This window comes from Crocuta crocuta, unplaced genomic scaffold (genome assembly GCF_008692635.1).
Source record: "Crocuta crocuta isolate KB4526 unplaced genomic scaffold, BGI_CrCroc_1.0 scaffold55, whole genome shotgun sequence".
Classification (NCBI taxonomy): domain Eukaryota; kingdom Metazoa; phylum Chordata; class Mammalia; order Carnivora; family Hyaenidae; genus Crocuta; species Crocuta crocuta.
Window position 1 is genome coordinate 3,714,659 of NW_027530512.1, and position 26,764 is coordinate 3,741,422.

At 40.4% G+C, this 26,764-nt stretch overlaps 1 long non-coding RNA gene across 2 annotated transcripts in view; it reads left to right on the forward strand.

Moving 5' to 3' along the window:
• Window positions 1-26,764, forward strand: part of LOC144234034 (uncharacterized) — a 250,945-nt gene that overhangs the window by 169,338 nt on the left and 54,843 nt on the right. For both annotated transcript variants that reach the window (XR_013335839.1, XR_013335841.1), the window contains one exon: window positions 24,960-25,171. This is a non-coding gene — a long non-coding RNA (uncharacterized LOC144234034). The remainder of the gene's footprint in view (window positions 1-24,959; window positions 25,172-26,764) is intronic.

A 26,764-nucleotide genomic window follows, 5' to 3' on the forward strand; every position in this document is an offset into this window, starting at 1 on the left:
ACTAGAATAGGCTAAAACCTAAGACTGACAATATTAAGTTTTGGGAAGGATATGGAGGAATCCAAATTCCTATACATTGTGGATGGGAATAGAAATTGGCACAGACACTTTAGAAAACTGAACATTATGTGCTTGCATTTTAAATACACACACATTATGATCCAGCAGTTTCACTCCTATGTATACATCAACAGCAACACATACACTTGAATTCCAAGAAATGTGTACAAGCATTATTTATGATAGCCTCAAATCGAAAAGAGCCCTAATATCCATCAACAAGAGAATGGATAAATGAATGCTGTGTATTCATATGATGGAAATCCAGACAGTCAAGAAAATGAGCAAAATATAGTCACATATAGCAACACGCATAAGCAATATAATATTGAATGAAAAGAAGCCAACAATTTTATTTTTATTTTTATTTTTAAAAATTTTTTTTAATGTTTTATATATTTCTAGGAGAGAGAGAGAGAGCGTGAGCAGGGGAGGGTCAGAGAGAGAGGGAGTCACAGACTGAAATAGGCTCCAGGCTCTGAGCTGGCAGTCAGCACAGAGCCCGATGCGGGGCTCGAACCCACCAACCGCGAGATCATGACCCAAGCGAAAGTCGGATGCTTAACCGACTAAGCCACCCAGGCGCCCCAGAAGCCAACAATTTTAAATATATGATACCATTTAAATTAGGGTTCAAAGCAAATTGGAATATGATAATCAGGGATAATGTTTATATAAGAAAACTATAAAGAAACAAAAGGAATGGTTACAATATATTTGCTGCAGAAACGAGCACAAGAATGGTTGCAATAAAAGTCACTATGGTAGTTTCCTTTGTGAGGTGCTAAGGATATAGGGATTAGGAGGGAACTATGAATGTTCTCTTCTTAATCGAGGTGATGGTCACATGGGCCCTCACTTTGTGGGACTTCACTGAACTACTCTATTTTGATTTCTTTGCTTTTTGTATATATTATAGTTTACCACCAAAAATGAAAAAGAAATAAGCCAGAAATATAGGTTTAAAAGGAGACTATTCAAAAATAAAAATAAAAATAAAATAAAATAAAAGACTGTTTAATGTCTGGAATGCTAGATTTTATTCCATAGGTTAGGGAGCCATTAAAGTGCTCATTTGTTAGGCAGGAAGATGATATTTCTACTTGTACTATAACACTAACTGAAATCCAAAGAAAGAAAATTTTTTCTATAATACTACCATTTTTACTTCTAAGTATTTTTTTTTTACCATTCTTGCTAGGTAAGTGGCTAAAACTAGATACAGTTTTAATTTTCAATATTTGTCAAAAAAGACAGAACATAAAAATGTTCCATGTCACTGCCTAGTTTTCAGAATAATTTTTATTGACTTTATAATATTCATTTGAATGGATTTACCTTAATGTACTTAACCATCCTCTAAATTCATTCTGATATTTCACTATTATAAGCAATACCTCATATTGTGCATAGACATCATTTCCCCATTGAATAGTTGCCTTAGAACATAGTCTCAGAAATATTATTTCAAGATCAAAAATTGTGAATATTTTAAAGAAGATTGATATTTGCAGATTGTTTTCCAGGAATATTTTTAGTAGTTCATATTGTCAGCCACTATGTATGAGCAGATTCATTCATTTAGGAGTTCAGCAAATATTTAATGAGAACATATTATACTCTGGGACTTTCACTGCTATCAGTTTAATGTCAGATGAGGGAGACAAAAATCAACTACATTTGGGGAGCAGGGGAAGGTCCCTATGAAGACCAGATCCAGATAGCCCATTAGTTGTGAAATGTGTCATGACTGTGTTTTAAAAGATGTGAAAGTCCATTGGTGGTTTTTGAGCACCAAAGAAATGATATGAATAGAATGAATATGATATGAATAGAATGGAGCTTTCAAGGATTGATGGTCATAAGTTAGAGGAGAGATTGGTTGGGGGAGTGACTGATGCCAGGAAGAATTGTGTGAAGCTTTGGGGTGAAAAGAAGTGAAGATTCCTGAACCAGGAAAGACCCAGAGCAAAGAGAGAAGGGGAGAGATGTAAGTTACTATAACACTATTTAACAAGTTAGGAGATAATGCACAAGCCATGTAAACTGTCATAGCATAAACACAAAGTATAATCAGACCATTAGGGTTGACGATTCTACCCTGCAGATGGCTGAATGACTTTTGGGTCTAATTATGACACATGTCTGTCCTACTCGATGTCATACCCAACCTGATGGTTAGACAATCATGTGGCTCTATTAGTGTGGCTGTGGGAACATGAATGCCTATATTCCTAATTTTTGTGTATTTAAAAATATGCCCCAAATGATACTTGAAGGTAGATTTTGCATCCCTATATATTGTGATTTTCCCAAGATGATGCCGGCCTTACAGCATAATAGACTCTGGCTTGTCTGATACATTTGCTCTTGCAACACCATTACAATTTATTGCTGAAAATGAACACAAGTGGCATCAAAATGCTCCCCAACAGCTTTTACCAGCTCTCTTCATAAATCAAGGGACCATAAATCAGGCAGATGTTAAACATCCGAGTTGAAGCTGCATCTCTAGGTCTGAGCTCAGAGTCCATGATGATGTGTAGCTGGGAACCGTGTTTGTTCATCTTCTCTGCCAGAGCATATGGGATAGTGCTAACCAAGAATTACAGACTCGGGATCCTGAAATCCCACAAAATTAATGAATTGTAAAGTTTTTACGGAGATGGGGGAAATGGAGGGAGTGTAACTTAATGGCTTGGGTTAGCAGCCCTTAAGCTACTGTCTGTTCTGCTTCTTTTTATGAACAGTGGGCATTGCGGTCCATTCAGACCAACACTGTCCTGACGCTTGTCCGTCTCTGTGATGATGGTGCGTGTCTATGCTAAAAGCTTCCAAACCAACACAGCATGATTTTGAATGTTCAGGAGACTTTGGCTCAATTTTAATAATTTAATGTCTTGTAAAACCAGAAGCAAGTCCTGAAAAACAGATCTACATAAGAGAAACTTAGCTGCCCCATTTTCCTCTTCCTCTTGGCTGCCTACTAATTTCTCAGATCTCTTCTTCACCTGCCTTCACATAATTTTATGATTTTCTTGCTCTCCTCAGTGTGTTCTTTCTAATCTCTAAAACCAACACTTATTTTCTCTCTTGTGTGCCTCTTGGAAACTTGCAGTCAAAAATCTTCTAGGACAATACATCTGTCATTTGTTAAGAACTAACTACGTTCCAGGCATCATGCTGGTTCTTTACATATATTACTTCTGTAATATTATCACTATCTTTTACCAAAGACAGTGGGGAGTCAGGCTGCTTAAATAGTCTTAAGGTTACAAACCAGCAGCAGCTTTTCTGGTATCAGAGTCTATACCTGACTATAAAACTTATTTTTATTTCCATGTTAGTTTTCTGCCTCTCATCAAAAACTTAACAAAATAATCTGAACCCAATTTTGCTCCCTTGAGAATTTGGAAAGTTTGATGCCTTATCAAATTTATTTGCACATCTGCTCTTCTCATGGTGGCTCCTGCCCCCAGAAGGGGTTAATGCCTTGCTAGGCTTCAAGCTGTAACTCTCCCAGACTCAGAGGTCTGGCTGGGGTTGTTCAGAGACTAAGGAAAATCCTTATTTGCTCCAGGCTGCCGACTTTGTGCAGCCTTGCTGCTTAGTCTGGAGCCTGTCCTAAAGCTGAAGAACATCACTAACCATGCCCCCAACTGACAGATAAATCTTGCTGTCATCATGCTTGTCACTGACCACATCTCATATTCCCAGGGCTGTCCCCTGAAGAAGGATTGCCTCTCTAGGTGACTGTTTAGGCCTGCATCACTGCTGCATACATCACCCAGGCAAATCAGATCAAGCGAATTCATTGCACATGTTGGAGAGTGATTTCACCAGATAAAATACATAATGTGTCACAGTTGATCTAGCACTCACTCACCAAAGTGACCTCTCTGAGAGTGGCCTGCTTGCTTATTAGAAAAAGGGAAGGCTTAGTGGAGGAAAAGGGAACCACTATGAAGTTACTGTTGAGTCTACTAGGAGAGAGCCTAAAACAATGCTGTATTTAAAAAAAAAAAGCGTTCATCTTTTTATAACGATAACTTTCTAACAGATTAAAAAATAGAGAAAATAGTAAAATGAAGTTTCATATACCCATAAATCAGTCTTAATAATTATTAAGACTTGCACCATGAAAAACCTACAATGCCTAAAACCTCAGGGATCAAATCACACACAAAAATGAAGAAAAAATTACTAGGTTGCTATGTCTTATATAATAGATTGTACTTGATTAAAAGTTCATATTCGCATTTGTATTTCCTCCCTCTCATTGAAATACTGTTAAAAGTAATTCCCTAATCATATGTTATTGACCTAGAAATTTTCATACAAAAATAAGCATATAAATGTATATTAGTTATGTTACATTTGCTTTATTTATTCCTACAAACCTACTTTTGAGAGAAGTAGGGTATCAGCTTATAGGCCTCATTTGTGCCAGAGAAGAGAAGTAACAAGTCAAACTCAAACTTCCTGTTGTTTTTTCTCAACAAATAGAAAGCCACTCATTTGTTTTAAAATGTTTGCTGAGTGCCTACCAATGTGCTAGACTCCACTAGGCATTGGCAATAAAAATGACAAAAAGAAAAAGACAGCATGGTTTTGGAAAGATATTGGCTCTGCCACATGCTAGGTGCTCAAGAAATGGTCACATCCATATTCATGACAATATCACTATAGTTATTACATGCTATCGGGATAAAGTCCTGCCCTTGAGAAGTTTTCAACATCACTGAGTGAGGCAGATCATCAAAATAATAGGTGCATCAAAGTTATAAACACTGGGATGGAATTATCTATGGGGCACAGTGGGGGAAATAGAGAGGGACTTAATTGCATCTAGGATGGGTGATAGTTGAAATGATGCAGTACAGACACGGTAGACGCACTCCAGATGGGAGCTGAGGGTGCAGGTTGTGGGGACAGAATGGCAACCCAGTGGTGTGAAGAGCCTGAGTAAATGCACAAAGGTGGAAAGGTATGGAGAGTTCATGGCACTCCACGGACCATGTACGTACCCTAGTACCTAGAATAGCAGAACCTAGTAATTGAAAAAAAATGTTAGATAAATATTATATCTCTGTAAAGTTTGAGAGAGACCTGCCGTAAAAGCTGAAGACTACTAGTAATGAGAACCATAAGGACAATACTTCATCACTGTGTGATCACTGTCCATCGTGCCTATAACCAGAGTTCAGTGCTTGCTCTCCTTCTGAATTCCTTATGTCCTTGAAGTCTGTCATTACCTCCCACCCCAGACACCAAAGCTGAACCCTTAGGGTCAGCCTTGACTTCTCCTTCCCCAGAGTACCCCTGGCTCCTTTTCCCATCAAAGAACTACTAAAGCACTAAGTCTGACTGATTTCATCACCTAAGTGTCCCTCATATCTAGTTCTTCCTTTATCCCTCCTGCTACTGTCTTAGCACAGGCCTTTATCATCTCTCACCTGGACTGGCACCTGCAATGAGTTGGCCTGCCTCCCATCACCTGCACACCCAGACCCAATCCTGTGGCTCCTTTGCTTGTAATTCTTTCCTGGATCCCCACTGTTCACAAGTGGGAATACCGTGGGAAGGCACGAAAAGTTGTATATGATGTAGTCCCCTGTCTACACCCCAGGTCAGGCATGGTGCCTAAATGTGCTGTGAACTCTCCATACATTTTTACCTCCCCGTGGATACTAACATAATCTCATTCAAGCAGGGGCCCTTATGGTCCAGTCTCAAAACATTATCATGATCAAAAAACAGTCTGCCAACTGAAAAGTAATTTCTGAATAACTAAGTGTTTTTGTTTTTGTTTTAAATTATTAATCTTATGGCGCCTGGGTGGCTCAGTTGATTTTGGCTCTGGTCATGATCTCACAGTTTATAAGTTTGAGCCCTGGGTTGGGCTCTGCACTGGCAGAATGGAGCCCACTTGGGATTCTCTCTCCCTCTCTCTGCCTTTCTCCTGCTCATGCGCTCACTCGTGTGCGCTCTCTCCGTCTCAAAATCCATAAGTAAACTTGAAAAATTGCTATTTGGGGACATTTTAAGCGGGCTTAATCCTGAGAAATGTTTCTCTTTTTTACAACCTTTTTCTCTTCCATCCATTTCTCTCCCATACTGCAAATACTCCCCATTTCTCTTCAGATCTACCCCTGTTTCACTCTCCCCAAGCCCTGGCTCTGTTCCCTCTTCATTCCATTCCTCCCTCTCCTCCCGGTTCTGTGCTGCAAAAGGCCAGAGGACTGGAGGGCCAGAGCAGGCAGCAGCTGATCAGACAGACAAAGCCAGATACCTCTTTAGTTAGCAGCGAGAGAGAACAGCCTGGAAATACACAATTACAATTTGGGTTTCATTACACAAAGATGAATAAGCCATCTGTGATGATGGACACCTCACTCCCCATTGATGTGGATGTCATAATCATTTCATGTTTATTTTTGTTGTAGGCGACTTTCATCTGTGGGTGGCAGTGCCAACATTATAATGAGCCAGGAAAGCTTGCTTACTGGAAGAGGGGTTGAGGGCAGCTTGTGTTAGGGGAACTGCCTCTGCCAGGAAGCCGGGACTGTCTGTTCTCCTTGGGATTCACACTCTGGGCTGCGGCTGCTTCTGGCTGGCATCACCTGTGGCGTTTGAGAGAGATGTTTTGGAATTGGCTCTCATGAGAGTAAAGAGCAGTAAGGCAGCCAGAGCCAAAAAGCAGACTGCTTTGGCTGGTGGGAGTGAGGGTCTCTGTGCTTTGGTCACATGTCACTGTCTCCTGGCCTGCTGGCCGGATGCACAGCCCCTTCACCATTCCTGATTTCTGACTTAGCCTGGCCCCTTGCCTAACTACTTGCTCCAGAACTCAAAGGCCTTCCAGTGTTTATATCATGTTAATTTTGGGTGCTATTTGCTTACCTGGACATTGACTTCTCCCTATCTGCTTTCTAAAGGACCCTGCTTCTGACCCGACTACTTTGGACTTGAGAGAATTTAGCAGCGGGAGGTGATGAGCCAATTAAGGACATCCTGAGGGGAGGGATTAAATTGACCCTGTTGTGGCAGAGAGAAGGTAACTTAGGAGAGACTGTATAGAATGCAGTCTTTGACTTTGGTGCACGTTGGAGTTACCTAGAGAGTTAAGAGGGGGGAAAAAAGATGCTTTAGTCCCAAACTTCTTAAGTTAAAATTCTTTGGGATGGGGACCTGTGGAGGCCAGTCTCCAGGATTGCCCCTGGTGATCCTTTCCCGGGGTATTCCCTCCCACGGAATGTGGGCAGGACTTTGTGACTTTCTTCTAATGAACAGAATAAGATGGAACACATTTTAAAATGGTACCCAGATTTGCAGGGCGGAGACAAAGTGGGAGAAGGGAATAAATGTCGCCTTGACCTCACGAGTGTATTGTCTGAACCTCATTGATTTCCACTTCTCATTGAGTCCCAGCCCAAGGTTGCCTGGCTGTACTTGGCTTCTTTGTCCTCTCTGACTCACAGTGATGGGAGTACATCAAAGGAACATGATGAACGTTTCCCTATGACTGTCACCACCTTTCAAAGCCCTAGGAGTGTGTCTGTGTGCTTGAGCATATGACAGTCTAGCTTAGGGTCACTAAAGATAAAGGGGAAGGTATTGTGAACCAGGCTGGAGCAGCTAATTGACTTAGCTATTTACTTCCAGATTTGTAGGACACCACTGCTGAGTAATTAAACTTACTGAGCTATTTCCATAAGATATTAACTTTATGTAATCCTCACTAAACATGAATTGAGAGCTGGGTTTGGATTTTGTTTTGCTGTTTTTCATTTTGGAATCAGTAATTAAAGATTATTCAATTATGATAATGCGTTTCTTTTAGGGATGGTCTCTGTAGCTGAAGCCTGCTGAATACCATGCAGCTTGGAGGATAATGATTTTAAAAACTCTCCTGTAAAGTTCCAAGTGGAGGAGACATGCTTTCTCACTTTTTCTAGGCTAGATGTTCTCTAAACTTCATTCCAGAACCATCTTTAATGCAAGGTAGATGTTCTCCCCAGGGTTAAAGATGGACAGGATTAGGCAGTGCGTGTTAGTGACTCGGAGCCCAGGCACATCTGGCATCCTGGGATCCCTTTAGTACATTGTGGGCAGCAATGGAAAAGGGCCCCAGGTTTAATAATCACAGTTAAATGGTGGTATAGAGTGGCCAGAAAGAAGAGCTCCAGGCTCTAGGGTGGCCCACAAATCTCCAAGAGTTGAAAGGAAAGGCCCCACTCAGGCTATGCTGGCAGGTAAGGCTGCACAGCTCATACTGGTTGCTTCTCTGCAAACCAGCTCTTGTCTCAGGCTTCCCCAGCAAACATTTACTGAGTGCTAGATGTTGATGTGCATAGCATCTCTGGTGAGCAAGTAATCAGCATTCCTTCCTGAGAGCACCTATCAGCCAGGAGAGCAGAGGGCACATCCAGGTACAGAAGGCCAACAGGCAGGCCCCTGGCTAAGCTTTTGGCTCTGCAGGATCCAGATCTCTCTCCCTGGTCCGACCTGTCTCTCGGGGGACCAGGCAGAAACAGAAGAACCTTCTGAATAAGGCTAGACTTAGGCTTTAAATCTTTCTAACTTGGCCAAGTTTGTTTTGCTAAATCTCAGTTTCCTCTTCTGGAAAGTAGGAATGAGACCTGTAAAGTCAACGTGCATCTTCTTATCAAAGCACTTTTAAATAACTGTTCTCAAATTACAAAGTTCTCCAAATTGGGCTTCCAATCTTATCTCAGCCATTGTGATCCTAACACTAAGGAAGCATATGTTTCTCATATTTACTGGGCAGAGATGGATTTGGTGTGAAGCTAATATGGTTGTAGTTTTAGGGTCCTTTCCAAGGCTCTGAACCTAACTTGGTATTAGGAATTTTTTTATGATCACCCAAATTTTAGAACCATCAGACTCTGCAAAATATGGACTCATGCCTGCGTTGGGACTACTGGTCTTATATATTCCCAATCTCAAATTTCATTTCAATGTCTGTTAGCACTAACTGGGATTTTTGGAAGCCATGGGTACAGGAAACTGCTATTTTAAAATATTTTCTTTAGACTAGTATGTCCTTTTAGTACTTATTCTATACTTCCTCCAGCTATTCCCTTAGGACTATAATCTCTTCTGTCTGTAATGGGTTTAAATATCTCTTCTGTCTGTAATGGGTTTAAATATTATGAATATATATATACATTTAAAACATATTTTAAAATAACTTACAGCTTGTCTGTCCTTTGGTTGCCTATTCAACTTAGCCCTAAGGCTTAGTAAGCCTTAGTCCTGCATTCCCAGCCACACACATTCTACATTTTTCTAGAATCGCCAAACCATCTCTGGTTAACCAAGTCATCAGTACCCTCTGATTATATCCATGCTGACTTCAAGCCTCTTGGCCACCATAGTTAGCCCTCAGGTCTACTTAAATATATGCACATTGCCAGACTAATATTTTGTGAGACATCTGTTCACAATTCAGAGGTGCTGCACAGTCTGATTTTGTTTTTAGATGTTGAATCTAAAGGCATTTTAGTCAACTGCATGTTACATCTTGTCTTTGCCTCTCCTTATTTGGGAAAAATACTTAGGTAAATTTTGGCTCAGTTTTCACATTGTTTTGAAAGCAACAATAGTTAGAATTGCCCTTTTGGAAGAGGATAAATTAAGATGAGATCTGTTTTGTTCATGGTATATCCCATGCCTAGACTAATGCCTGGCTCTTAATATATGCTCAATAAATCTTAGTGTTTAAATGAGTGAAGGAACAACGTATATACACCCAGAACTTGCTGCATTTGAGCTGAAGTGCCCCAAAGAAATTGAAGTTTTGTTCAAGAGACTGAAGCAGAGGATGGCTGAGGCAGCAGATTATAATCTAATCAGAGATTCTTAAGGCTTCAAGTGGAGAAAATCAATAACAAAGACATGATTTGCTTAAAGGAATTTGGCTATTTCCTCTAGACCCAGGAAACCACTGCTGAGAAGTTCATGATGCCAGTTCAACTGGGCAAGCAGACTTACGCTGAAACCTTGCCTGCTGGAGGAAGTGAGAAGGAGCTGGGGGAGGAGGATCACTCAGCGTGGTGCTCTCACAAGGGACAAGCACCAGAGCACCTGCCTTCAAACAGGGCTTCTGAGCCTCAGATCCCTAGAATTGGGTCTACTGACTCTGGATGGGGGTGAGTGTGGTTTGGAACCCCCCCTAAAATTATAGGCAGGCTTTTGGAGAATATGCATTGTTGTGGGGATTCCAGTACTTTGGCAATTCTTAAATAGTTCTAAGTCCCAGGAAGGGTGAAGAATCACTTGCGTTTCTGCTTAAAATCAGGAAGCTAGAGGGAGAAAGTAGAGGGTTCAAGGTGTCACCTGCCATGAACGTGCAAGAGGAAGCAGCAGCATTCTGTGACACTTTCCATTACCTCTACCCTTCCGGTATGGAGAAAAAGGCTATTTTTCGCACCAAACTGTGCCATTCTCTCCAGATTGGCACCTCTGGGTGCTCACCAAACATTAGCAAATCTTGCTATTCTTCCTAAGTCCTCAATTTGGTGATTGTCTTCTGCACAGATTTAGACCAGACAACGTGCATGCCCTAATGTACTTAGCTGGCAGATAAGGAAAATTGTCTAGAGGAAGCATCTGTGACTGGAAAAAAAAGAATGGATATGTATTCATGTTTATCTCATGTCATAGCAGGAAGTACCTACATTCTTCTTTCCCTTATTTGTTTCACCATAGGAGGTCGTAAGGAAACGCTTCATGCAAAGACATTGAAGGAAGGGGTTTTCAAGAGGGACAGTTAGTGACTTTGATGTGAAAGTTATGAAACTCTCCCCTGGTCATCAGGCTGGATTTTGATGACAATGAAGGAGTTCCTTTAGGGCCAAGAGATAACATGCAGCTTTAAATTTAAGCTCACAGACTCCTAAACTGTTCTTTTATATCCTGCAAGGGTGAAGGAGCAGAGGGAGGGAACAGATCTAAGAGGAAAGGGAAGCTCTACCTTGACTGGGTGATTTTTGTTCTCTGTATGAAAAATAGTCAAACCCCTTCTTTCTCCTGGGCTCTGCAGATGCAGTCATCACTGGGGACCTCTCACACACATCTTACACTGTGGGGAATGCCCTCCGTTCCCTGGGCAAGCCACATCCTAGTAGCCCATGGCTCATTGGTAGTCTACCCCATGGTGTGCTGGAGCTGGCCCATACCACCTCATGAAGCTAATTGTGCATATCCATTTCTGACTGTATATGCAGGGACTTCAGTCTAGTAGCTGGAGATTGGCCATAGTGAGAATAGTTACACTCAAGTGCTCCATATCCACATGTGGCTAGTGGCTTCTTTATTGGACAAAACATTTCCATCACTGCAAAAGTTGCATCAGATAGTGTTGACTTGGATGGATGGTGCCATGATAAGTTTAAAATGGTAGGGATCTGATATGAAAATGAAGGAGAGCCCTAATTCTAAATAAATTCCAGTGTACATTAAATTAAGATCTTGAAGTTTAGTTTGCACAGCTATACAACATTTCTCAATCAAGATGTTATCATCAAGCCTCTAGAGAGGGACAAGAGACAAGATTGTACCATCTTATAGCCTTTGGTCATAGCACCACAGAAAACAGTTTTTTGGGCAAATGTCATACACATTTGTGAATGTTGATATGTGTGCTTTTGACTTTGTCACTTGCTTTTAAATCATCATTGGGTTTTTGACACTGTCACCCATCAACTTTTGCTAATCTGCCTAGAGGTCAAAGTTGGGATGTGGGACTGAGAAGAGACAGCTGAGGAGTCTTAGAAGACATCTTCTAGGCCAAGGACCATTGAAAGTTGGTAGTCTCAGCAGAGCTCATATTTTATGGGCACTAAGGAAAAGTCTCTTCTCTATGAGGGTCCCAAAATTTTTGCTAGTTATGGAAACTGGGGGATTATTAGACTTTATTTGGGGATCTTGGCTTTCTACCACCCTGATTATTTCATTCATTAACCTAGCGAGTGGGTTCTTAAACAGTAAGCTGTGGGTTTTCCCCAATCAGAAGTAAGAGGAATTGATATTCATGTTTCAGTGTAATGTATATGAATGAATATATATTTTGATCTGATCACCAGTTTTGATATCTGAGTAATGGGCCATGCCTGGGTAATACCCCAGAGCTATCACCATCACATTACTGTGCAGCATTTGGAGCCCCCTGTTGACAGAGTCCTTGAGTGAAAAATGGCTTTGGTCTTAGAAGTGGTCTTCTGAGCACAACCCATCAAGTCCAGTGCTCGAGGGGCCTGTGTGTGTTGTGACATATCTTTATAACCTGCAGCAGAGACAGCAGTGAGGCAGTTTTGCTGATGTATGTAGGCTTAATGGTCTCTATGTTGTCATCCTGAGTTATGAAGCTTTTCCAAGGCGGATGGTGGTGCAATGCCTGATGGCAGAGAAGGAAGTCAAGGTGGGGAAATGTGAGGAGCTCCAGTGGTGAATCAGGGAAACCACCCCAGATATGGGATAGCTGGACTTAACCTAGAAAGGCATGTTTTTCCCTGGTACACACAGAAGTCTTTCAAGAAAGATCATTAAGCCCCTGAGAAAGCAAGAAGGGAATGACCCAAGGATCACGTGGAGGTTGATGATGAATGGAAGGTGGTTGTATTATTTTTTCTGGGATGCAAATGTGGAATGATCACGTTGCCTGGACTTCTAGACACCACCCACTAGTAGCCCCTTTCTTTATGTTTATGTTCTAGAAGCCCAATACTTTTCTCTGCCTTTTAAAAAAATATATAAAGAGAACATGGTTGCTCTTGGAGAATATAAAAAATAAATCAGACTATATTTGAAAAACATTTTTTCTTGTTTAGTTTTAAAGAGAGAGTGTGTATCATTATCTGCCTGAAGGGAACTTTGGGAACACATCTCAGTCAGGTGGCTCCAGGTTCCTGCTTAGCCTGGAATCAGACAGATAACACAAAAATTGAGGCCTGACTCTACAGATAACACAAAAAACTTAGAGCCTGAGTTAGAAGACCTGATTCTGTTATAAAGTCCTTCTTATGGTTCTCTGATTCTTTTTAAAAAAAATTTTTTTATGTTTATTTATTTTTGAGAGAGAGACACACACAGAGTGTGAGCAGGGGAGGGGCAGAGAAAGAGGGAGGTACAGAATCTGAAGCAGGCTCCAGGGTCTGAGCTGTTAGCACAGACCCCAATGTGGGGCTCAAATTCCTGAGCCATGAGATCATGACCTGAGCCAAAGTAGGACGCTTAACTGACTGAGCCACTCAGATGTCCCAGGTTTCTGGTTCTTGAACCTATTATTCAAATTCCTTTCTGTGATCTTTCACTCACTCTTGTCTCATTTCCATTGGGAAATAGCAAGACTTCTATTCCATATTTCTGCTTTTGGTATATTTTTATTCTTTCCACATTGACTCTATTCCTGGATTCTCAATATCTGGATGTTTGGGTCTCAATCCTCAACTGGAAACTCCAGTTGCTCCACTGATCATTTGCTTCTAGAACTATTAGAAAAAGGACACTGCATTTGCTATGGACACAAACTTAGCTTCTATCTCTGTAGGGTAGTATTTTGGAAACACCAAAGGGAAGAAAATGGCCTTATTTCAAAAGTTACTTTAGTCCTTAGAAGAAATATTTCATGACACTTATTGTGGGCATCAACCTATGAAGAATATGAAGATGTGTAAGGCTCAACTGTAACTCTAAATAGCTTAAATTTTAATTAGACATATGAATCTGGAACACATGAAAAAGTAAATGATAGTAATAATAATTACTTAAATTAATTAATATAAATAAGTGATACAAGTATTAAATGCCTACTATATACCAGGTGATTTACATATATCTTTTGAAATTAACCTAAAAGTATACTATATTCTCTGAAATTACCCTACAAAGTATGATTAACTGTATTTAACTGATGAGAACCCTGAGTCAGCGAAGTTTAGGAACTTTCCACAACTCAGTTAACAAAGGTGAATCCTGTCTCCAAAGCCAGAGTTCTTTCTTCTGAAATATATTACCTTTATATTTGTTTTAATTAGGATAGAGATTATCATCACACACAATACCGATGCTTAGTAAAAAGAGTTATAAGGAATTCTGAAAGAAGGAAAGTTCTGTGGCATGGCTGGGTAAAGAAAACACTGGTGGACTGATTTTATCTAAGATATGAAAAACAAGTAGAAGGAATTAGGAAGAGATAAGAGACCAATCTACCTACGAGGGGACTAGTTTGAAACCCAGTATCCTGGAATGGACTTGAAAGATGCACTGGGAAGTGTAGCTTAACCTCATCTCAGTTCCAAGCAAGAGGTTCCTCAAGGTCTGCAAAATTACTGAGAACAGGAAAGAATTATGATTATTATCCCAGTGCTTGGGTTACCATTCAATGCCAAGATTTGCTCCTGGAAGGATCTTCTTAACTGGTTGTCCTCCAAGACCATATTCTAGATGAGCACAAAGGTTTCTGTCAACAGTGTTAATAGCCTACATTCTGTTGGTGCAAGTTCTGAGAGGCCTGGGAATTGCCCTAGAAGTTGAATAATTACTGGGCTTATGGTTTCTTTGGCTTTACCAAAAGCATTAGACTTTTAGTCTGTCTGTATACTTCTGATCCAGAGCCAAAGATTTTAACTACACAGAGCTCTGTGTAGTTGACAGTAAGAATTGCTGTCTTGCAGCCACAGGCCTGTGCTCTGGTGTCTCCCAGGTTGTAGCTTAATAGTTTTGGGGGACTACCTGTAATCCTATCCCATAATCCAAGCTTGCTCACTTTCATCCTCACAACCACCTCAAGAGGTGGTACTATCATTATCTCTATGGCACAGGGGGTAATTCTGATTCTTACAGAAGTTAAGACACCAAACAGAAAAGAGAGATGTCATCAGGATTCTCCTTTCTTTCTAGGTTGGACCAGAACCTGGTATACAGGCTCTCTAGGGCTTCTCCAGGTGCATTTCACACTGCAGTTCTTTCTGTACCTTTTTCTCAGTAAATCTTTGCTTGTGAAGTTTCTCTTATGACATCCCTCTGCATCTGATCTGTGAAACCACAGAAACCCAGCCAGTGGGCGTTAGTCTGCCTGACTCATGAGTCGTCCTTTTTGGAAGTGGTCAGTAGTGTCTGAAGCATCACAGAGTGCACCTAGCCCCTTGTGCCTGTCAGAACCACTGGGAATAAATCCCCTCTCTGCCCAGCAGTAATCAGCTCATGCCTTGAAGCATGAAATTTGATTAGCACTTTTATCTCTGCTGCATCGCTTGGACTGTTATTACAGGTCATAAAATTTACTTGTGTCCCACCCCATCCACCCCTCTGTCAGTGTGACCCTGATGTAAGACTCAGCAACCTCTGGGAAACAAAAAGAGGGGTGGCTGCTTACTAGGTGAGGAGATTCATTCTTTTTCATTTCTGTGAACTTGCATACAGTAATGCTGCCAGAAAAGTGAGTTCACTTCTCAGGGAAACCTAAGGGTTATCAGGATTGGTTTTAGTACCTTTAGTGTATCTTAAATGAGGGAAGGAGATGGTACAGGTATGTGTAATAAAATCTGCCTTATTGTATTTGAAATGCAAACTTTGTCCAAAATTAAAAAAAAAAAAAAAGAACTACATGTACACTGCAGAAATGAGTTAAGGGTCTGTATGTGGAAATGGTAGCCTATAGTGATTTCTCAAACTGATTCACAAATTAGAATATTTTAGGGAGACGTTAGAAACATATATTATCAGTCCTTATCTCCTACCATTTGCATGTGAATCCATATTTCTGAGAATTCAGCCTAGGAATCTGTATTGGTCATGTTGGACCAGTGTTTTGGGATGCACTGGTAGAAGGGAGGCTGGCTGGATTTGCCTTCATTTGAATGCCCCCAAGGATCAGGCATATCAGAGCTTGGGTGCCTTGGACTGAGGATGCCTTTTCAATGAACACAGATTTGCTGAAATTTGAGTAAAGAGGGTTTATTTTAAGAATTTAATAAGACACCCAAGACCAGGAGAGAGAGTCCTGTTGGACCATGTGGGGAGGGACTCTAAGTGGGAGTAGGGTCAGGATAGAGTCTGCTCTCTTGTTCCTCAAAAGTCATACTCTCTGCCTGTGCAGGACCCAATCTACTTAGGTCAAGTATCTACTGCACTGACAGTTTCTTGTTTCATGGTCCAAATTCTTGAGAGATGAAAGGTCAGATTTGTCACTGGTCTGCCAGTGGTATGGCTTATCCTGTGTCCTGTGACTGTGTCTAGTCAAACTGACTGGAGCTGAGGAAGCTAGGCCTGCCAGGTTCAGTTATGGTGAGAATATGTCCCCCCAAATTCATGTGTTCAAATCCTACCCCCTAAGATGATGGTATTAGAAGGTGGGGCTTTGGGGGTGATTAGGTCATCAGGATGGAGCCTCATGAGTGGAATTAGTGCCCTTATTAGAGAGATCCCTTGCTCCTTCCACTATGTGAGGATGACCCAGAAGAGAGACTTAGCTGACCATGCTGGCACCCTGACCTTGGACTTCTAGCTTCCAGGACTGAGAGAAATAAATTGTTTATAAGCCACTCAGTGCTACTTTGTGATAGCAGGCCAAACTGACTAAGACAGGCTCCTAGATTTCCCCCTTCCAGGGCTCTGAAGATCTTCCCCATTAAGATAAGCAGGACAATGAGAATAACAGGCACAGTGGTTAACATTTATTATACCACCAAAGATTGATATCTGTCATTTTAACAAAAACACAACTCTTATATGGTCCAGAAGCAATTATGGTGGCATGGGTAGCACATTATTTTTCTGTTATTAGGATGCATGGGAAGTCAAGACAGAATCAGGCTTCTTTTATTGTAGTGTTGTTCATTCATTGATTCATTAAACAAGCATTTATTGAGCACATATTATGTACCAGGTACTCTTTTGGGACTTTGTTACTACTTTTAAAAGCTTGGGATACTTTGGTGAGTAAAACAGGCAAAGATACATGTTTTTGAGGACCTTATATTTTAGGATAGAGAGGAAGATAGGTATTAAATAATAAAATAAATAAGTAAATTATGCAGTGTGTTAGAAAGGTATTAGTTCTTTAAAGGAAAAGGGGGACATATGTCAGAGTAAAGAAGCTCAAGAATACCAAAGAAGTGGGTTACAACTTTAAATATGGTGGATAGTATGGTCTAACTGAGATGACATTTGAGCGAAGATTAAAGGAGTTTTAGATGTGTGAAGAAAGAGCATCCTGGGCAGAGAGTACAGGCTAAGCAAAGGCCCTGAGAGATGCCAGTGTTACTGGGATGAGTGAATGAGGTCACAGTAGTAGCAGAGACTATAAGGATACAGCATATGCATGGGCCTTGGAGCCATTATGAAGACATTTGCATGTTACTCTGCATAAGATGGAAATCAAGGCAAGATTATAAGGGGAGAGACGACATGATCTGACTTATTTTTTCATTGATCCTTTGTTTGCTTTAAACTTTTTATTATGGAGATTTTAACAAAAGCAGACAGAATAGTATGATAAACCCTATGCGGCCATCACCCAATTTAAAAATTATCAACGTGTTGTCCATCTTTTAAATACCCCCATTCACTAGGAGAAGATATTTGCAAATGATGTATCAGGTAAAGGGTTAGTATCCAAAATCTATAAAGGTCTTACCAAACTCAACACCCAAAAAATAAATAACGCAGTTAAGAAATGGGCAGAAGACATGAATAGACATTTTTCCAAAGAAGACATCCAGATGGCAAACAGACACATGAAAAGATGTTCAACGTCACTCATCATAAGGGGAATACAAATCAAAGCCACACTGAGATACAACCTCACATCAGTCAGAGTGGCTAAAGTTAACAACTCAGGAAACAACAGATGCTGGCGACGATGTGGAGAAATAGGAACCATCTTGCACTATTGGTGGGAGTGTAAACTGGTGCAACCACTCTGGAAAACAGTGTGGAGGTTCCTCAAGAAAAATTAACAATAGAACTCCCCTATGACCCAGCAATAGCATTACTAGGAATTTATCCAAAGGATACAGGAGTGCTGATTCATGGGGTCACATGTACACCAATGTTTATAGCAGTGCTATCAACAATAGCTAAATTATGGGAAGAGCCCAAATGTCCATCGACTGATGAATGGATCGAGAAGACATGGTGTATATATATAATGGAACACTACTCGGCGATGAGAAAAATTGAAATCTTGCCATTGGAACAATATGGATGGAACTGGAAAGTATTATGCTAAGTGAAATAAGTCAATCAGAGAAAGATGGATATGATATATTTTCACTCATATGTGGAACTTGAGAAACTTAATGAAGACTATGGAGGGAGGGAAGGGGAAAAAATACTTTCAAACAGAGAGGAAAGCAAAACATAAGAGACTCTTAAATACAGAGAACAAACTGAGGATTGATGGGGGTGGGGGGACAGGGGAGAGAGGGAAATGGGTGATAGGCATTGAGGAGGGCACTTGTTGGAATGAGCACTGGGTGTTGTATGTAAGCGATGAATCATGGGAATCTACTCCTGAAGCCAAGAGCACACTGTATATACTGGGTATTAGTTAGCTTGACAATAAATTACATTAAAAAATAAATACCCATGTTCACTTCCCCTCCTTTCTAAATCCAGATATAGTATCATTCAACCAGTAAATATTTCAGTTACATAATGTATTTTTGAGGTATTATTTATAGTAAAGTGCAACTACATGAATATTTTCATGTATCTATAGTTTTGTAATCACCATCCAGATCAAAATATAAAATATTTCTAGTACCTGGGTTCTCTTTTTTAAATTTTTTAATGTTTTATTTATTTCTGAGAGAGAGAGCGTGAGCAGGGGAGGGTCAGAGGGAGAGGGAGACACAGAATCTGAAACAGGCTCCTGGTTCTGAGCTAGCTGTCAGCACAGAGCCTGATGTGGGGCTCGAACCCACGAACTGTGAGATCATGACCTGAGCCAAAGTTGGACGCTTAACCAACTGAGCCACCCAGGCACCCCCTGGGTTCTTTTGTCAACTTCCAAATCCATAACCCCACCACCACCATTTAAGGTAGCCACTATTCTGACTTCTGTTACCACAGATTTGTTTTGCCTGTTCTTCAATTTCCTATAAAAGAATCTCACAATATGTTGCCTCTGTGTCTGGCTATTTCAGCTTACCATTCTGTTTGTGAGATTCATTCATGGATTGGGGTTAGTAGAAATTAGTTATTTTTAATGGATATATTTCATTATATGAATATACCACAATTTATCAATTCTCTGGTTCACATTTGGTTTGTTCTTAATTTTTGGCTACTGTCAACATTCTTGTGTATGTTTTTTAGTGGACACATGCACTTATACCTCTTGGATACATATTTAAGAGTGATATATATGTAAATATTTAAATAATTCAGCCATAAAAAGGAATGAAATCTTGCCAATTCACTTACTAATTCTAATAGTTTATAGATTCTTTTATAATTTTAACATATTGTTATGTAATCCTTGAATTAAACAGTTTTACTTATTCCCTTCTAATCGATAAACCTTGTATGTCTTATTCTTGCCTCACTGCGCTGGCTAGGACCTCCAGTACCGTGTTGAAAAGAAATGGTGCTAGTGAACATCCTTTTCTTGTTCCTGACTTTAGGGGAAAAAATTTCAATGTACCACCATTGAGTATGGTGTTAGTTACAGAGTTTTTTGTTTGTTTTGAAGATACTTTTGGTTTTGTAGATATTTTAAGGAAGTTCCTTTCTATTCTTAGTTTACTGAGACTTTTTTTTTAAATTAAGAACTGGTTTTGAATTTTATCAATGCTTTTTTTTTGGCATCTATTGAAACGATTCTGTGGTTTTTCTCATTCTGTTAAACTGTTAAATTATATTGATAGATTTTCCAATATTAAACAATTTTCTCAGTTTTAAAAAGGATTATTCTATGAGGTTGAAAATAGACTGGGAGAGGCCACAGATAGAAACAGGGAGAGCTGTTAAGGGATTGTTATGGCCATCCAGAAGAGAGAGAATGGTGGTCCAGACCAGTGTGGTAGAAAAGGAAGTAGTAAGGAGTTGTCAAATTCTAGGTATATGTTGAAATATAGGAGTTTCAGACATATTTTACATGAAGAGTATGAGGAAAACATGGAAGTCAATAATGAACTCAAAGTTTTTGGGTTGGGTAACTGAAAAAATAGAGTTGCCATCAACTGAGATAGAAAAGGATGCACATGAAACGGGTTGGGGGTACAGATCAGGAGTTAGGCTTTTGGTATGTCAAATGGAAATATAGAGATTTCTAGGGGGCAGTTGGATATATGAGCCTAGGCTAAAGAAGAAAGGTCTGTGATGAAGACATAAACTTGGGATCTAAAACAATGATTGGATCAGATCATCGAGGGAATGAGTGTCATAGAGAAAAGACTGACACCAACATTAAGAGGTTGGGAGAAGAGAAAGAAGAGCAAAGAAAGTTATAAGTGGAGCCACTGAGGCAGGAGAAGTAAGAAAGAGGGTTTTTTTTCCAGAAAGCCAGTCAACAGTGAGTTCAGAAGGAAGGCTTAACAAGTCATGCCAAATGCTGCTGGTAGATAAGTTAGATAAGAACAAAAAGTCATTAGACTTAGGAATGTGTAGGTAACCAGTAACCTTAATAAGAGAAATTTGAAGAGCAAGAACCTGATTATTCAAGAGAGAATTGGAGGAAAGTGCTTGATTAGTATACATACACTTTTGAGGAATTTGATGTAAAGGAGAGCAATGAAATGGGGCCAGAGCTAGTGGGGGAAAGTAGGATTAAAAGAATGTTTGTTTGTTTGTTTGTTTTAAGAGAAATAATAGCATGCTTGTATGCCCATGGTGTTGATCCAGTGGGATAAGAAAAACTGATTATTAAGAGAAGGAAGAGAATTGCTATAGCAAAATCTTTGGGTAAATGAAGAGTTTGGGATCTAGTCACTAGTAGTCACATGTAGAAGGATTGGCTTTAGATAGGAAAAAGAAACCAACAAAGACATGAGAAATCAATATCTTACAGATAGAAAATATTTGTGGTGGGCAAGAGTGGTAAGCATGTATATCCCAGGTATCTCTGGCTTTGTCAGCTTGAGAATACAGATGTAGTCACAATAAGATCCAAATCTTCATGGCTCTGAGTCCCTCTACTTGCTGCTAGAATCTCAATATTTTCCAAATTTATTTTCCCCAAATAGGTTTAGAAACCCAGAAGTGCTTCTTACATTTGTATACATGTGAGTCCCATTTATTAATAGCTATCAGAGCTAGACGAACTTAAATATTATACATTCAAACTCCAATAGTTCTACAGGACTCAGGGACAAGGATCTTTTACCCTTTCTCTGAAGAAATATTTTTTCTTAGTTATGCAGATTCTTCAGAGTAGGTTTGCTTTTACATCCTCTTTCTCACAAGGTAGGCATGTGATTCAGAACATCTTCTCATGGTAGTTGTACATCACCAAGAACCACTAACCCCTTCTGACATCAGGCCCCAGCATTGAGTTTAGCTCATCAGTGTACAATTCTCCCTCAGTTATGGTGAGTTTGCTCTCAACACTCCCATTATTGCCTCCCTTAAGCTAGATTTTACTAGTTCCCTGCTCGCCACCAAATGGCAAAGAAGTGGCAAGCGGCAGAGAAAGACCATTGTTTCCAGACATCCACTTGTGTAGGCACCAGAAACTCACTAACTGCTAACTTTAGTGTTGTGGCAGCAGAATATAGAGAGGAAGGAATTTGAGACTTCACCACAGCAAATTTTCACCCTTTATGTAAATCATGGAATACACATGGATATATCGGAGGGGGTGGCATAACCTAACTCAGCCAGTTCCAACTCAGGCAATCCACATGGGATAAGAACAAGAAATGTTTGCATAAGTGTATAATGATATAAGGCTTCTCAAAATGATAAGGGTATCTAGACCACTTAAGTCTTGGTCTTTCTAGAACACTGGTTTTATGGACACTGAGAGTGTCTGCCTTTATGGCTTTTTTTCTAAGTGTCACGGGTAATGAGCCCACATTTGTATAGTCATAGTTTTCCTTTACTCATGTCAATTAAATCGAAGGTGTGATGGCAATGTTTTGCTGGCCAAGGTGTCAGAATTTTAGATAAGATTTAACTTCATGAATTCTAGAACTTTTATATTAATTAATAACCCAAAGGGAAGTGTTTTTTGGACAGATATTGATGAGGCTTTTAAAAATCACTAGGAAGGAAGACTCAGTGTTCCTTGATATCCCTTCTTTATCTCCTGGATGATTCATGAATCTGTCAGTGGAATCCAGTTTATTTGCTCTAAATGAAGTTACCAATCTGTCTTTCTTTGGTCGCCAAGCATATTCATGTACTATAATGGAAATTACAGTGTTGCACAATCATAACACTGTTGTTACTTGTCAAGGGTGACATGAGCATGATTCCCATGGATCTGGCCTTGTGGGCAACATGTCTTCCACTCCATGCTTCTGCGTTGGCTCTACTGGTTTGTTCTCACCTGATTGATTCCTGGAGAGCTGCTGTATTCCTCATGCTCGTGTGCAGACAGCTGAGCTGGGCTCTAAGAAGCCACTGACTGGGACATCCATTGTTACTACCTCTTTCGGTTAGGAAATCCCTCCTTTATACTCTGTATCCAGATTCTACTGGCTCAGCCTAGAAGATATTTCTTCAACAGAGGAATTGCAGGTCACTGTGAAAGCCATTTAACTAGCATTTTCCAAATGAGGAATGTACACTGAAGAGCAGAATGTCTTCCTCTGACATCCACGTCCCTAGGATTAGATGGTCTGAGAAATGTATGCACCTTGTCCACTATCTATAGTTAGTCATTTCCAAATATACCTCAATTCGCATGGTGTGGTAACAAAAGCTTTGAATTAAGACCAATGTGGTTGGCTCAAGTTACAGTTTTACCACTTATCCTGTGACACTGGGAAAATGACTTTCTTCCTTATGATGTACAATGTCCTCATCAGTAAAAAACAGGGCAATAATACTTTCCTCACAGTCCTGAATGGACCTGAGAAGAATCTGGCACATGTACAGACTCAATAAATATTTATTTCCTGTCCTCTGAGAGATTTTTAAGGTCTACGTTAGAGTCCCCATGAAATTCCAATGCCAGATAACTACATGGGGGAGTATAACTAGATAGGACCTTGCAACTCAATTTTTATCTTTTTTTGGTGTTGTGAACATGAACAGCTGATTTGTCCAGTCCTGGGCACGGGTGATGATAGAACAGAGAACATACTTGCCAATCAAAGCACCTTGAGGGAAAGGCTGCCCTATATCCATTAATAGTTCTCTAGAAGGACACTTAGGCTCTTTCCATGTTTTAGCTATTGTGGAGAGTGCTGCTATGAACATTGGGGTACATGTGCTCCTATGCNCACCAAAAAAAAAAAATAGTTCTCTAGAAGGCACAGCTTGGTGCCTACATTGTGGAGGTCCTAGGTGACTATAAATAAACTTCAGAATAATCTGTGTTTGAGATCTTAGACTGTAATGTGACAATGTTTTGATATGAATTTACTTGCCCACATAGAGGCACAATCACAATGGAGCAATAGTCCTCTAGGTGTTTAAAATGTTATTTTTTTGCATGAGAATGATGGTTTATAGTTAAAGTGGCCTCACAAACAGAATCTGGTTAATCCCTATCCCTTCCCAACCCTGAGAAGCTGTCCACAATACCTTGATTCTATCAAGAAAGAAAGGTAGCCTGGGTGAGATGAAATGGTAAGATCAATGTCTCCTGTCAAAGGTAGTGAAATGGGACCTTATTGTCATAGCAAACTCCTACTGGGTGTTGTTCCTAAACTCCTAATATTCAGTCATTCTCAACTGGGGTGAGAACCCCAGTTACAATGTCACCTGGTGTCATTTGCAATTACTCAGAGATATTGATAATTGTCACACTGCAGGGTGAAGTGCTGTTAGCATCTGATGGATAGGAGTCAGGGATACCTGTAAACATTCTGCAATACACAGAAGAGCCCCCACAACAAAGAACTGTCTTGCCAAAAATGTCAACAGTGCCAAACTTGAGAAACTTCAGTAGACCCAAAAATAACTTTGCCAAAGTTACGTGAGAAATGTCTCCCAAGTTTTCTGAGTTCCCTTGAAGAGAGTTGTATTCTAAGCATGTGCTAAGCTACTGAAATGGCAGAAATGTCATTTGCTTCTATAGCATTGGGAAACTTCTTGCTTTTATGTTTTGTCTTCTTTTTTGTTCATGAACTCTTGTTCTCGTTCCCCCTCTTGTGGGGACAAAAATGAACTCCTGTGGGCTCTTCTTTTTTTTTTTTTTTTTTTTGGTATCTCCCCGCAACACTGGATACACGACTCCCTAGGGACTCAGTACTTATTATTAATGATAATCATAAAAATGAAATTTGTTGAGCATTTATTATGTGTCAAGCAATTATCTAAGCATTTTATATTTATCATATTGTTCTAATCCCTCAACCAACCTATGAAACGTGTACTATGACTGTCTCTATTTTACATATTTAGGAACAGGGACATCAGGACTCTAAAAAGCTTGCACATAGAATTAGAAAGCAGCGGCATTGATAGTCATAGCTGGGCTCTGGAGTCTAGGTACGTAACCATTTAGTCATATGCTTTCACATGCTTGGACAACTTTTAAGACTGCAGTCAGCTTGAAGGCCCTGTAGAGAGGAGAAAGGATCAAGTCCCAGTGACCTCATTTCTAGTGTGCTCTAGGGTTTTCTGCAGGGCAAGAATGAAGCAGATAGGGAAACAGGGTATGAAGCTCCTATAAAAGAACTTGAAGTAGAATCAGCAAAGCTGAGAACTGTACAAATAAACTCTTGCCTGGATGTCCTCTTTTCTCCATTCTTCTCTAGGGTAAACAACAGCAACAACAACATGCAAAGGAGAAAGCAACAAAACCCCAGGCCAAATACCCAGGCTGTGAGTCTTTCAGCTGAGTCCACTCTTGTCCCTGGAAGGTGGGTCTGCTGCTGCCTGTGGTCTGTGTCGTCTCTCTTCTGTACACTTGAGCTGCAGTCGCTGTGACATATTTCAGCAGAACTCTCCACAGCTGATTCTTGTGCAGGTAGTGCTTGATTAATGATTTTTGCCTCTTGCTATTCATTAAAGGCTGTTTGCACTGAATGTATTGTCAGTTTTTGCTGAAGAAAGAACAGATCAGAGACTTGGGAGGCACTAATTAGAAGTGCCCTAAAAAGAGGTATTGTGGACACTTATCTCACTTATTCGTTCCTTCAGTCAGTCACTTATTCATTCATGCACTCCTTTACCAAACATGCATCAAGCCCTGTGTGCCTGGACTTGTGTAGTTCCTGAGAAAACAAAGATAATAAAGGCAATGACAGGAAATGTGTATATGCCAAGGAATGGTTACCATATAAGAATGTGATTGTTCTAGTGAAGGCTGGAGAGTGCAAATATTCATGAGCACAGTCTACAGATTTCAAATCTTGACTTCGTCACTGCTTAGGTGAGATATTTAATCACTGCGTACTTCACTTTCCTCATTATACATAGGAATATTAGTCCTATAAAATAGGAGTACTTTAAATTGTAAAATAATTTATTTTGTGATTATTTAAGTTGTATAAGTGCTTTAATGATACCTCGTACATTATATGTCCTCAGTAAAGATTATTGACTGATTATTCAATGTTTAGTGAATTAAAATTAGTGTCATCATGTATTGAATACTGTGAAAACGAAGCTGAAAGAGAACCTAAGACTGTCCAGGGCATTAGAAATGTTTCAGAGAATGTAGCATGTGGGTCAAGACTTGAAGAGGAAGCAGTGGATTTCCAGGAAGACCATCCAAGTGAGGGCATTCCAGGCAAAAAAGACAACATAGGTGAGAGCAAAGAGGCATGAGGGAGCTGGCATATTTGGGACACCAGCTGTGATTTGGAGTGTCATGGTCACAGAGTATGGTGGGGAGAGGCTGAGGAGGAGAAAGGGCAGGGGTCAGGGACCCATTTATATGCCATGATGGGGTCTCGGATCTGTCTTACAGAGAATTTAAAGTCACTGAGTGATTCTGCTCAGGGGAGACACAAAGCTGCTCTCAGATCACCCTGGCAGCAGTGGGAGGGTAAGAGGAAAAGGAAGCAGAGAGACCAACCAGAAGGCTACCAGGCACTGGCAAGAGACTATGAGTGTGCTGAGGCAACAGCAAAGGCCAGGAGAGAGGCAACCAACTGAGGGATTTGGGGAGGCAGATCCAGTAAGAGCTTGTGCCTGATCCTATGTGAGGGTTGAGAGAAGAGGAATCTTGAACGACTCCCAACAACAGGGCAGATGAGGTGGTGTCCTTCCTAAGAGCGGGGAGGATCAGTGAGATGGGTGTTAAGGTGAAGATGTTCAGTGGGGAGTTGAATCCATTGGCAGTCAAGGCTCCTCTGGAGAATGTCAAGGATGGAGATGCAAAGACCGAGCCCGGGGAGGATACATTTCCAAAGCAAGGGAATGGCCCCAATGTCAGCACCACAGCAAAGTGAAGTAATAGAGAACCTCAACGTTTCTCATTAGGTTTGTCAGCAGGTGTTGTTTATAAACTTGGTGAGAGATATTTAGGTGGTGAGACCAGCAGCCAGACTGCAGTGGGTGACAAAGTAAAAACTAGGCAAGAACGCCTTTTAGAAATCTGATTGCAAGGAGAAAT